Here is a 12,118-nt window from a genome sequence, read left to right on the forward strand (position 1 = left end):
GGGATGTCCCATGAAGAGGGCGGGTTCACCTCAGCCTTACTTAGTCCGGCTGAACCGAACCCTGGAGCGATCACCCCCCGTGGTGCCGACTGATTTCACTCTCGGTTTTTCTGTTCCTCAGTGTCTCCTCCCGTACGGACCGTCTCCTCTGTGATGCCTCCTCCTCCCTCCATCGTCACCTCCTCCTCGCTCTCTCACCCCCCGTCGCCTGCCTCCGCGGCCCCGCCCCTCATGGCTCAGGCCCAGCCCCTCATCCTGACGCAGACAGCAAGCGGAACCTTCCTCCTACCAGCAGCCCCTGGGGGAGGTGGTCGCCAGCCCTTCCTCCTCACCACGCAGGTACAGAAATCAAACACCCCTCTGCTCCTCTGCTGAAGGTCTTCACACTTCCTGCGGGTTTGTTTTTGGTCCGATCACAGCATCCACCCTGAACCCTCAGACTGAGCTCACCTGGAGCTGAAGGCTGTGAGGGCCTCAGATGGTTTAATGGGACAGCACCGCGTTACGGTACCTTGAATAGGCCAAAACAGTGACCGACTGTCTGATCGGAACGTGTTGCAGGATCCTGCAGAGTAAACTGATGATTTGAAAATGAGACGCTGATGCGAGGTCGTTTTTAAATAATCATTTTACTGGTTTTCATCAGACAGGGCTGAAACTCACCACTCATTTCTCAATTTTTTTGTCCTTTATTTTCTCGATGAATCCATCAGTTGTTTGGTCAAGAAAATGGTGAAAAATGTCGATCAGTGTTCCCCGAAGCCGAAGGTGGCGTCCTCGCATGTCTCGTTCTGTCCACAACCCAAAGACGTTCAGTTTACTGTCACAGAAACGAGACACAAGGAAATTGGAACCAGAGAATTTGAACATTCCTTCTTATAAAGAGGACTGAAGCCGATTAATCGATTATCAGAATAGTTAATTTAACAGTTGACAACTAATCAATAAATCGATGCTACCCGAATATATTTACACGTAAAGTTGCTCCTTCCATGTTTGTTTACTTTTTTCCAAACGCAGGCTTCCCTGTGTTTCATGTCACAACGCTAAGAACTGTGGGTAATTCCCTCAGGCTACAGAGATGCAAACTTACAGAGAGGACTCCAAAGGACTGGAGGGAGCCCTTGTGCACTTCACGATAGTGTTACATCCCTAGACCCTCACGGACCCACTCGGGAACGCCTCAGAGGGATTCAGCTTTAATGTACAGTGGGTACGGAAAGTATTCAGACCCCTTTAAATCTTTCACTCTTTGTTTCATTGCAGCCATTTTCCAAAAATCAAAAAAGTTCATTTTATTTCTCAGTAATGTACACTCAGCACCCCATCTTGACAGAAAAAAACAGAAATGTAGAAATTTTTGCAAATTTATTAAAAAAGAAACACTGAAATATCACATGGTCATAAGTATTCAGACCCTTTGCCGTGACACTCATATTTAACTCAGGTGCTGTCTATTTCTTCTGATCATCCTTGAGATGGTTCTACACCTTCATTTGAGTCCAGCTGTGTTTGATTATACTGATTGGACTTGATTAGGAAAGCCACACACCTGTCTATATAAGACCTTACAGCTCACAGTGCATGTCAGAGCAAATGAGAATCATGAGGTCAAAGGAACTGCCTGAAGAGCTCAGAGACAGAATTGTGGCAAGGCACAGATCTGGCCAAGGTTACAAAAAAATTTCTGCTGCACTTAAGGTTCCTAAGAGCACAGTGGCCTCCATAATCCTCAAATGGAAGACGTTTGGGACGACCAGAACCCTTCCTAGAGCCGGCCGTCCGGCCAAACTGAGCTATCGGGGGAGAAGAGCCTTGGTGAGAGAGGTAAAGAAGAACCCAAAGGTCACTGTGGCTGAGCTCCAGAGATGCAGTCGGGAGATGGGAGAAAGTTGTAGTAAGTCAACCGTCACTGCAGCAATCCACCAGAGTGGCCCGACGGAAGCCTCTCCTCAGTGCAAGACACATGAAAGCCCGCATGGAGTTTGCTAAAAAACACCTGAAGGACTCCAAGATGGTGATAAATAAGATCCTCTGGTCTGATGAGACCAAGATAGAACTTTTTGGCCTTAATTCTAAGCGGTATGTGTGGAGAAAACCAGGCACTGCTCATCACCTGTCCAATACAGTCTCAACAGTGAAGCATGGTGGTGGCAGCATCATGCTGTGGGGGTGTTTTTCAGCTGCAGGGACAGGACGACTGGTTGCAATCGAGGGAAAGATGAATGCGGCCAAGTACAGGGATCTCCTGGACGAAAACCTTTTCCAGAGCGCTCTGGACCTCAGACTGGGCCGAAGGTTTACCTTCCAACAAGACAATGACCCTAAGCACACCGCTAAATAACGAAGGAGTGGCTTCACAACAACTCCGTGGCTGTTCTTGAATGGCCCAGCCAGAGCCCAGCTGAGCATCTCTGGAGAGACCTGAAAATGGCTGTCCACCAACGTTTACCATCCAACCTGACAGAACTGGAGAGGATCTGCAAGGAGGAATGGCAGAGGATACCCAAATCCAGATGTGAAAAACTTGTTGCATCTTTCCCAAAACGACTCATGGCTGTATTAGATCAAAAGGGTGCTTCTACTAAATACTGAGCAAAGGGTCTGAATACTTATGACCATGTGATATTTCAGTTTTTCTTTTTTAATAAATTTGCAAAAATTTCTGCATTTCTGTTTTTTTCTGTCAAGATGGGGTGCTGAGTGTACATTACTGAGAAATAAAATGAACTTTTTTGATTTTTGGAAAATGGCTGCAATGAAACAAAGAGTGAAAAATTTAAAGGGGTCTGAATACTTTCCGTACCCACTGTACACTGAGCTGAAACGCCACAGCTCTCTCTCGCTTCTCATTGGCCAGTTATGTTCTCTTGTTATCACTTTGAACACAGTATTCATACTTCACTATACTACAGTACTCAGAGTGAGTGAGACGTCATTTTGTTTCCTGAACGCTCAGCTGCATGCTGCCAGGATGTGTATTACTGTATTACATTACAGTATTGTGTATTACATTAGCAAGAATGAAGAGAATGCTGAACGAAGAGTTTGCAGCATACTCCTGTGGGGGGCGCTGGAGACCTGCAGCAACATTGGCTTTATTCTGTTTAGTTAATGCACGCAGACAAACTGACTCGGTATGCAGTAGGCAGTACGCACTGACTCAGTATGCAGTACGCACTGACTCGGTATGCAGTAGGCAGTACGCACTGACTCAGTATGCAGTAGGCACTGACTCAGTATGCAGTAGGCAGTACGCACTGACTCAGTATGCAGTACGCACTGACTCGGTATGCAGTAGGCAGTACGCACTGACTCAGTATGCAGTAGGCACTGACTCAGTATGCAGTAGGCAGTACGCACTGACTCAGTATGCAGTAGGCACTGACTCAGTATGCAGTAGGCAGTACGCACTGACTCAGTATGCAGTAGGCAGTACGCACTGACTCAGTATGCAGTACGCACTGACTCGGTATGCAGTAGGCAGTACGCACTGACTCGGTACGCAGTACGCACTGACCCGGTATGCAGTAGGCGGTATGCAGTAGGCACTGACTCGGTATGCAGTAGGTAGTACGCACTGTCTCGGTACGCAGTACGCACTGACTCGGTATGCAGTAGGCGATACGCACTGACTCGGTACGCAGTACGCACTGACTCGGTACACTGTAGGCGGTACGCAGTACGCACTGACTCGGTATGCAGTAGGTGGTACGCACTGACTCGGTACAAAGTAGGCGGTACGCAGTACGCACTGATTCGGTATGCAGTAGGTGGTACGCACTGACTCGGTACAAAGTAGGCGGTACGCACTGACTCGGTACGCAGTAGGCGGTACGCAGTACGCACTGACTCGGTATGCAGTAGGTGGTACGCACTGACTCGGTACAAAGTAGGCGGTACGCACTGACTCGGTACGCAGTAGGCGGTACGCAGTACGCACTGACTCGGTACGCAGTAGGCGGTACGCACTGACTCGGTACACTGTAGGCGGTACGCACTGACTCGGTACACTGTAGGCGGTACGCAGTACGCACTGACTCGGTATGCAGTAGGTGGTACGCACTGACTCGGTACAAAGTAGGCGGTACGCACTGACTCGGTACGCAGTAGGTAGTACGCACTGACTCAGGATGCAGTAGGCGGTACGCAGTACGCACTGACTCGGTACGCAGTACGCACTTACTCGGTACGAAGTAGGCGATACGCAGTACGCACTGACTTGGTACGCAGTAGGCGGTACGCACTGACTCGGTACGCAGTACGCAGCACGCACTGACTCGGTAGACAGTAGGCGGTACGCACTGACTCGGTAGGCAGTAGGCGATACGCACTGACTCGGTACGCAGTACGCAGTAGGTAGTACGCACTGACTCAGGATGCAGTAGGCGGTACGCAGTACGCACTGACTCGGTACGCAGTACGCACTTACTCGGTACGAAGTAGGCGATACGCAGTACGCACTGACTTGGTACGCAGTAGGCGGTACGCACTGACTCGGTACGCAGTACGCAGCACGCACTGACTCGGTAGACAGTAGGCGGTACGCACTGACTCGGTAGGCAGTAGGCGGTACGCAGTACGCATTGACTGTACGCAGTAGGCGGTACGCACTGACTCGGTACACTGTAGGCGGTACGCAGTACGCACTGACTCGGTATGCAGTAGGTGGTACGCACTGACTCGGTACAAAGTAGGCGGTACGCACTGACTCGGTACAAAGTAGGCGGTACGCACTGACTCGGTACAAAGTAGGCGGTACGCACTGACTCGGTACAAAGTAGGCGGTACGCAGTACACACTGACTCGGTACGCAGTAGGCGGTACGCAGTACGCACTGACTTGGTATGCAGTAGGTGGTACACAGTACGCACTGACTCAGGATGCAGTAGGCAGTACGCACTGACTCGGTAGTAGTACGCGCTGACTCGGTATGCAGTAGGTGGTACGCACTGACTCGGTATGCAGTAGGTGGTACGCACTGACTTGGTATGCAGTAGGTAGTACGCACTGACTCGGTACGTAGTACGCGCTGACTCAGGATGCAGTAGGCAGTACGCACTGACTCGGTACGTAGTACCCGCTGACTCGGTATGCAGTAGGCAGTACGCACTGACTCGGTACGTAGTACCCGCTGACTCGGTATGCAGTAGGTGGTACGCACTGACTCGGTATGCAGTAGGCAGTACGCACTGACTCGGTACGTAGTACCCGCTGACTCGGTATGCAGTAGGTGGTACGCACTGACTCGGTATGCAGTAGGCGGTACGCAGTGACTCGGTACGTAGTACGCGCTGACTCAGGATGCAGTATGCAGTACGCACTGACTCGGTATGCAGTAGGCAGTACGCACTGACTCGGTATGTAGTACGCGCTGACTCAGGATGCAGTAGGCAGTACGCACTGACTCGGTACGTAGTACGCGCTGACTCGGTATGCAGTAGGTGGTACGCACTGACTCGGTACAAAGTAGGCGGTACGCAGTACGCACTGACTCTGTACGCAGTAGGCGGTACGCAGTACGCACTGACTCAGGATGCAGTAGGCGGTACGCACTGACTCGGTACGTAGTACGCGCTGACTCGGTATGCAGTAGGTGGTACGCACTGACTCGGTATGCAGTAGGTAGTACGCACTGACTCGGTACGTAGTACGCGCTGACTCAGGATGCAGTAGGCAGTACGCACTGACTCGGTACGTAGTACCCGCTGACTCGGTATGCAGTAGGTGGTACGCACTGACTCGGTATGCAGTAGGCAGTACGCACTGACTCGGTACGTAGTACCCGCTGACTCGGTATGCAGTAGGTGGTACGCACTGACTCGGTATGCAGTAGGCAGTACGCACTGACTCGGTACGTAGTACCCGCTGACTCGGTATGCAGTAGGTGGTACGCACTGACTCGGTATGCAGTAGGTGGTACGCACTGACTCGGTACAAAGTAGGCGGTACGCACTGACTCGGTACGCAGTAGGCGGTACGCAGTACGCACTGACTCGGTACGCAGTAGGCGGTACGCACTGACTCGGTACACTGTAGGCGGTACGCACTGACTCGGTACACTGTAGGCGGTACGCAGTACGCACTGACTCGGTATGCAGTAGGTGGTACGCACTGACTCGGTACAAAGTAGGCGGTACGCACTGACTCGGTACGCAGTAGGCGGTACGCAGTACGCACTGACTCGGTACGCAGTAGGCGGTACGCACTGACTCGGGACGCAGTAGGTGGTACGCAGTACGCACTGACTCGGTACACAGTAGGCAGTACGCACTGACTCGGTACGCAGTAGGAGGTACGCAGTACGCACTGACTCGGTACGCAGTACGCAGTAGGTAGTACGCACTGACTCAGGATGCAGTAGGCGGTACGCAGTACGCACTGACTCGGTACGCAGTACGCACTTACTCGGTACGAAGTAGGCGATACGCAGTACGCACTGACTTGGTACGCAGTAGGCGGTACGCACTGACTCGGTACGCAGTACGCAGCACGCACTGACTCGGTAGACAGTAGGCGGTACGCACTGACTCGGTAGGCAGTAGGCGATACGCACTGACTCGGTACGCAGTACGCAGTAGGTAGTACGCACTGACTCAGGATGCAGTAGGCGGTACGCAGTACGCACTGACTCGGTACGCAGTACGCACTTACTCGGTACGAAGTAGGCGATACGCAGTACGCACTGACTTGGTACGCAGTAGGCGGTACGCACTGACTCGGTACGCAGTACGCAGCACGCACTGACTCGGTAGACAGTAGGCGGTACGCACTGACTCGGTAGGCAGTAGGCGGTACGCAGTACGCATTGACTGTACGCAGTAGGCGGTACGCACTGACTCGGTACACTGTAGGCGGTACGCAGTACGCACTGACTCGGTATGCAGTAGGTGGTACGCACTGACTCGGTACAAAGTAGGCGGTACGCACTGACTCGGTACAAAGTAGGCGGTACGCACTGACTCGGTACAAAGTAGGCGGTACGCACTGACTCGGTACAAAGTAGGCGGTACGCAGTACACACTGACTCGGTACGCAGTAGGCGGTACGCAGTACGCACTGACTTGGTATGCAGTAGGTGGTACACAGTACGCACTGACTCAGGATGCAGTAGGCAGTACGCACTGACTCGGTACGTAGTACGCGCTGACTCGGTATGCAGTAGGTGGTACGCACTGACTCGGTATGCAGTAGGTGGTACGCACTGACTTGGTATGCAGTAGGTAGTACGCACTGACTCGGTACGTAGTACGCGCTGACTCAGGATGCAGTAGGCAGTACGCACTGACTCGGTACGTAGTACCCGCTGACTCGGTATGCAGTAGGCAGTACGCACTGACTCGGTACGTAGTACCCGCTGACTCGGTATGCAGTAGGTGGTACGCACTGACTCGGTATGCAGTAGGCAGTACGCACTGACTCGGTACGTAGTACCCGCTGACTCGGTATGCAGTAGGTGGTACGCACTGACTCGGTATGCAGTAGGTAGTACGCAGTGACTCGGTACGTAGTACGCGCTGACTCAGGATGCAGTATGCAGTACGCACTGACTCGGTATGCAGTAGGCAGTACGCACTGACTCGGTATGTAGTACGCGCTGACTCAGGATGCAGTAGGCAGTACGCACTGACTCGGTACGTAGTACGCGCTGACTCGGTATGCAGTAGGTGGTACGCACTGACTCGGTACAAAGTAGGCGGTACGCAGTACGCACTGACTCTGTACGCAGTAGGCGGTACGCAGTACGCACTGACTCAGGATGCAGTAGGCGGTACGCACTGACTCGGTACGTAGTACGCGCTGACTCGGTATGCAGTAGGTGGTACGCACTGACTCGGTATGCAGTAGGTAGTACGCACTGACTCGGTACGTAGTACGCGCTGACTCAGGATGCAGTAGGCAGTACGCACTGACTCGGTACGTAGTACCCGCTGACTCGGTATGCAGTAGGTGGTACGCACTGACTCGGTATGCAGTAGGCAGTACGCACTGACTCGGTACGTAGTACCCGCTGACTCGGTATGCAGTAGGTGGTACGCACTGACTCGGTATGCAGTAGGCAGTACGCACTGACTCGGTACGTAGTACCCGCTGACTCGGTATGCAGTAGGTGGTACGCACTGACTCGGTACAAAGTAGGCGGTACGCAGTAGGCACTGACTCGGTACGCAGTACGCACTGACTCAGGATGCAGTAGGCGGTACGCACTGACTCGTTACGCAGTACGCACTTACTCGGTACGAAGTAGGCGATACACAGTACGCACTGACTTGGTACGCAGTACGCGGTACGCACTGACTCGGTACGCAGTACGTGGTACGCACTGACTCGGTACGCAGCACGCACTGACTCGGTAGGCAGTAGGCGGTACGCACTGACTCGGCAGGCAGTAGGCGGTACGCAGTACGCATTGACTCTGTACGCAGTAGGCGGTACGCACTGACTCGGTAGGCAGTAGGCGGTATGCAGTACGCACTGACTCGGTACAAAGTAGGCGGTACGCACTGACTCGGTAGGCAGTAGGCGGTATGCAGTACGCACTGACTCGGTACGCAGTAGGCGGTACGCACTGACTCGGTACGCAGTAGGCGGTACGCACTGACTCGGTAGGCAGTAGGCGGTATGCAGTACGCACTGACTCGGTACGCAGTAGGCGGTACGCACTGACTCGGTAGGCAGTAGGCGGTATGCAGTACGCACTGACTCGGTACGCAGTAGGCGGTATGCAGTACGCACTGACTCGGTACGCAGTAGGCGGTACGCACTGACTCGGTAGGCAGTAGGCGGTATGCAGTACGCACTGACTCGGTAGGCAGTAGGCGGTATGCAGTACGCACTGACTCGGTACGCAGTAGGCGGTATGCAGTACGCACTGACTCGGTACGCAGTAGGCGGTATGCAGTACGCACTGACTCGGTAGGCAGTAGGCGGTATGCAGTACGCACTGACTCGGTAGGCAGTAGGCGGTATGCAGTACGCACTGACTCGGTACGCAGTAGGCGGTACGCACTGACTCGGTACGCAGTACGCGGTACGTACTAAACTGACTAACAGACCTTTCTGTCTTCCTCCTCTTCGTCAGCACCAGCTGCTCCTCCTGAGGTCCAGCTGGTAATAAACAGTGTGGGATCAATGAAATCTTATAAGTATATTTAGAATATAGGATATTTCTGACCCTCATGTAAAGGCAGCGTTTCCCACATATGGACATCACTTGGGCGGGGGGGCACAGGATCACTTGGGCGGGGGGGCACAGGATCAAATGTTGTTTGTAGTTGTCTTACGTGCCTCAGATTTTCACTGGAGCAGGAACCCGGGAAATCAGAGCCAAGATCCCCAGCTGCAATTAAAGTCCTGGAAATGTTTAGTCAGAATGAAACCCGGTCGCTGGAGGCGGGACGTGGCTTATTGTCATGTGACCGAGCGGGCTGTGACAGCTCATCCAGATGACAAATGTGGAACATTTCAGATATGAGGACAGCAGAGGTCGGACGGAAGGCGGAGGTGAGATGGTGAGGTGTGGAACGTTCCTCCACACGTTCCACACCTCACCATCTAAGGATCATTTCACACCTGGAGAACAGACCGGTGTGTTCGTCGCACCTCCACCTGCAGGACTTTCAGAGACGGTTAAATCTGTACAACAACAGGAAGAGGAGGATGAATTCTGATGCCAAGGCCAGAGAGAAAGGCCTGTAGGCTTTCAGACAGAAGACGAACGAGAGGTTAAGGAAGTTTGAAGACAGAGCCAGAGAGGAAGACGAAGACGCTTTCAGACAGAGAACCAGAGAACGCAGAAAGAAATGTGACGACAGAGCCAGAGAGGAAGATGCTGAAGGGATTCGACTACAAAGCAGAAGGAGATACAGAAAGATAGAAGACAGAGAGAGGAAGAGGAGATGCTGACGGAGACATGAAAAGGTTAAAGATTGACGGACGTCTTTGAACACAGCTGTGCTGCTGCCTGCTAGTCCGGTCAGTGTCCTGTATCTGATGAAGTAGCTGGAACTGAATGGACTGTAAAAGAATAAAACATTTTATGTTCTTTGTTTACTCTGTAAATATGTTTATATTATGAAATGTTAAGTCTTATAAATCTTCATTACTCACAGACTTTATTTGAAATGTTATAAAACAGATAGTTGTTCTGATGAATTGAGGATATTGCAGTTTTTCAGATTATAAAAATATAAACAATAGTAAACACAGCAGTATGTGTCTTGAACTCTTCAGGTGTATGTAGTCTAGAGATCGGACGATGTCTACACTGAACCATCGGGATAGACGATGGCATCGGGGGGGGATAGCGGTCGTATTATGTGTGTGCTACCTCGCACAGACTTCACTCAGTTAAAAACTTGGTAGCCTATGACGTTACAAGTCGCGGTGGATATTTTACAAGCATGGACCAGGTAACGTTAAAGCAGCAGTGAACACGGGGTGCAGATGGTGCTTTCGGTTGTTTGATAGGCTGCGTCATTAACAAGCAAGAGGCTCACCTGCTGCCGTGATAACGGATCGTGGGTGGAAAAATACGGAAAGGTTATGTGTCTTTTAGGCGACGTTATAAAACGTAGCCTGCTGCTGATGGAGAAAGTGGAGTAGACGGGCGGGGGGGAGAGAAGAGAGTGTGGGGAGAAGAGAGTTCCGAGGAAGGTGCGAAGCACATTTAAAATGTATAATAATAATGTTCGTGCTGATTAAAACCTGCTTTCATGTGGAGGTATTAAGTGAAAAATGTTGTTGTTTTTTTTTGCCAGGGGGCGGGTTTTTACAATGACGATGTATGCTCAACCTCGTCTATCGGCCCAACCCTTATATAGTCGCAGTAAAAAGTCTTTAGAATCACCTGCATTTCTGCACCTGATAGTCAGACTTCAGGTGTTGCACGAAGCAGTTTAGCTTTTGAACCTTTTAAGCAGGACCGATTTGCTTTGAACTTTGGGTAAATGAAAACTGACCGAGGCACCATGTCAGACTGCTCAGCAGAAGATGGAATTCAACAGTGACTTGGACGTTTTACTTTGAAAATTCAGCAAATAATGAAGCAAGACAAAATAAAACTGGTCTCAGCGTCAATCTGCTGCAGAGGTTTGCTCTGTACCTCAGCTCGCTATCAGGCTCCGCCTCTTTATTTTTTGAGCCTGTCAAACTGCGTCAGACTAACCTGAGAGCAAAATGAAGACCGACGCCACGACTCAGCATTAACACAGTCCACGCAAACACACCGAGGACTGTGACCCGTGCTGCCGCCAACAAATGTTTCAGCAGACTTTGCTCAAGGGAATCTCCCACAATGCACTGCGCTGCAATGTTGAACTAAGATTGAGAGGAAGGCAAAATTCTGCGTCTTAAAAAATAAAGATGTGCAACTCATGAAAGGAGTCACGCCTGTGAGGTCACACCTGTGATGTCACGCCTGTGTTTTTTTTTTACCGTGCAGGGTTTCCCGATGATGAACCACGGCACCCCCCTGCTGCTGAACCTGCAGCCGGGTCAGACGGTCCAGCCGCTCACCCTGATCCAGTGTAGGACACCTGGACTCCATCAGACATTAATCAATAAGAAATCGATCACTGATCCCAGCTGATCACTCAGCACCGCTGTTTCCTGTCCCCGCAGCCTCGTCTCTGGGTCAGTTGGTACGGCCCAGTGTGGGCGTATCCTCTGTCATCCACCAGGGCCAGGCGGTCCAGACCAGACCAGGCCCCGCCCCCTCCAGAGGCCCGGCCCAGCCAGGCTCTGCCTTCGCCGCCATGCAGCTGCCCGCCACCCTAACCATCCGCACCAGCACGCCAGGACCCGGTCAGTCAGACTGGTCACGAGCACACGTCTGATCAGATTGATTGAGTGGTTTATTGATTGATTGGTTTATCTTTTTTTAGTTAACCTTCAGATGACCCAGGTGGGTGGGGTCAGCTCCCTGAAGCTGGCAGGTTCCCCCGCCCTTCCCTCTGGCTCAGCCAATGGGGTCATGAGAATCCCTCCCATCAGCAGCGGTACAAGTAGGGAAATGAACGATACTGATACTTTGATTTTGATGCTGGTTCCTGACGACGCTTCTTTTCCTGTTTTGTGTTGCTATAAAAAAAATCCATCCAACAGACGTTGTTTCTGC

Source organism: Micropterus salmoides, unplaced genomic scaffold (assembly GCF_014851395.1).
Source record: "Micropterus salmoides isolate LMB-PRFRI ecotype aquatic unplaced genomic scaffold, ASM1485139v1 Ms_hic_scaffold_11, whole genome shotgun sequence".
Lineage (NCBI taxonomy): Eukaryota > Metazoa > Chordata > Actinopteri > Centrarchiformes > Centrarchidae > Micropterus > Micropterus salmoides.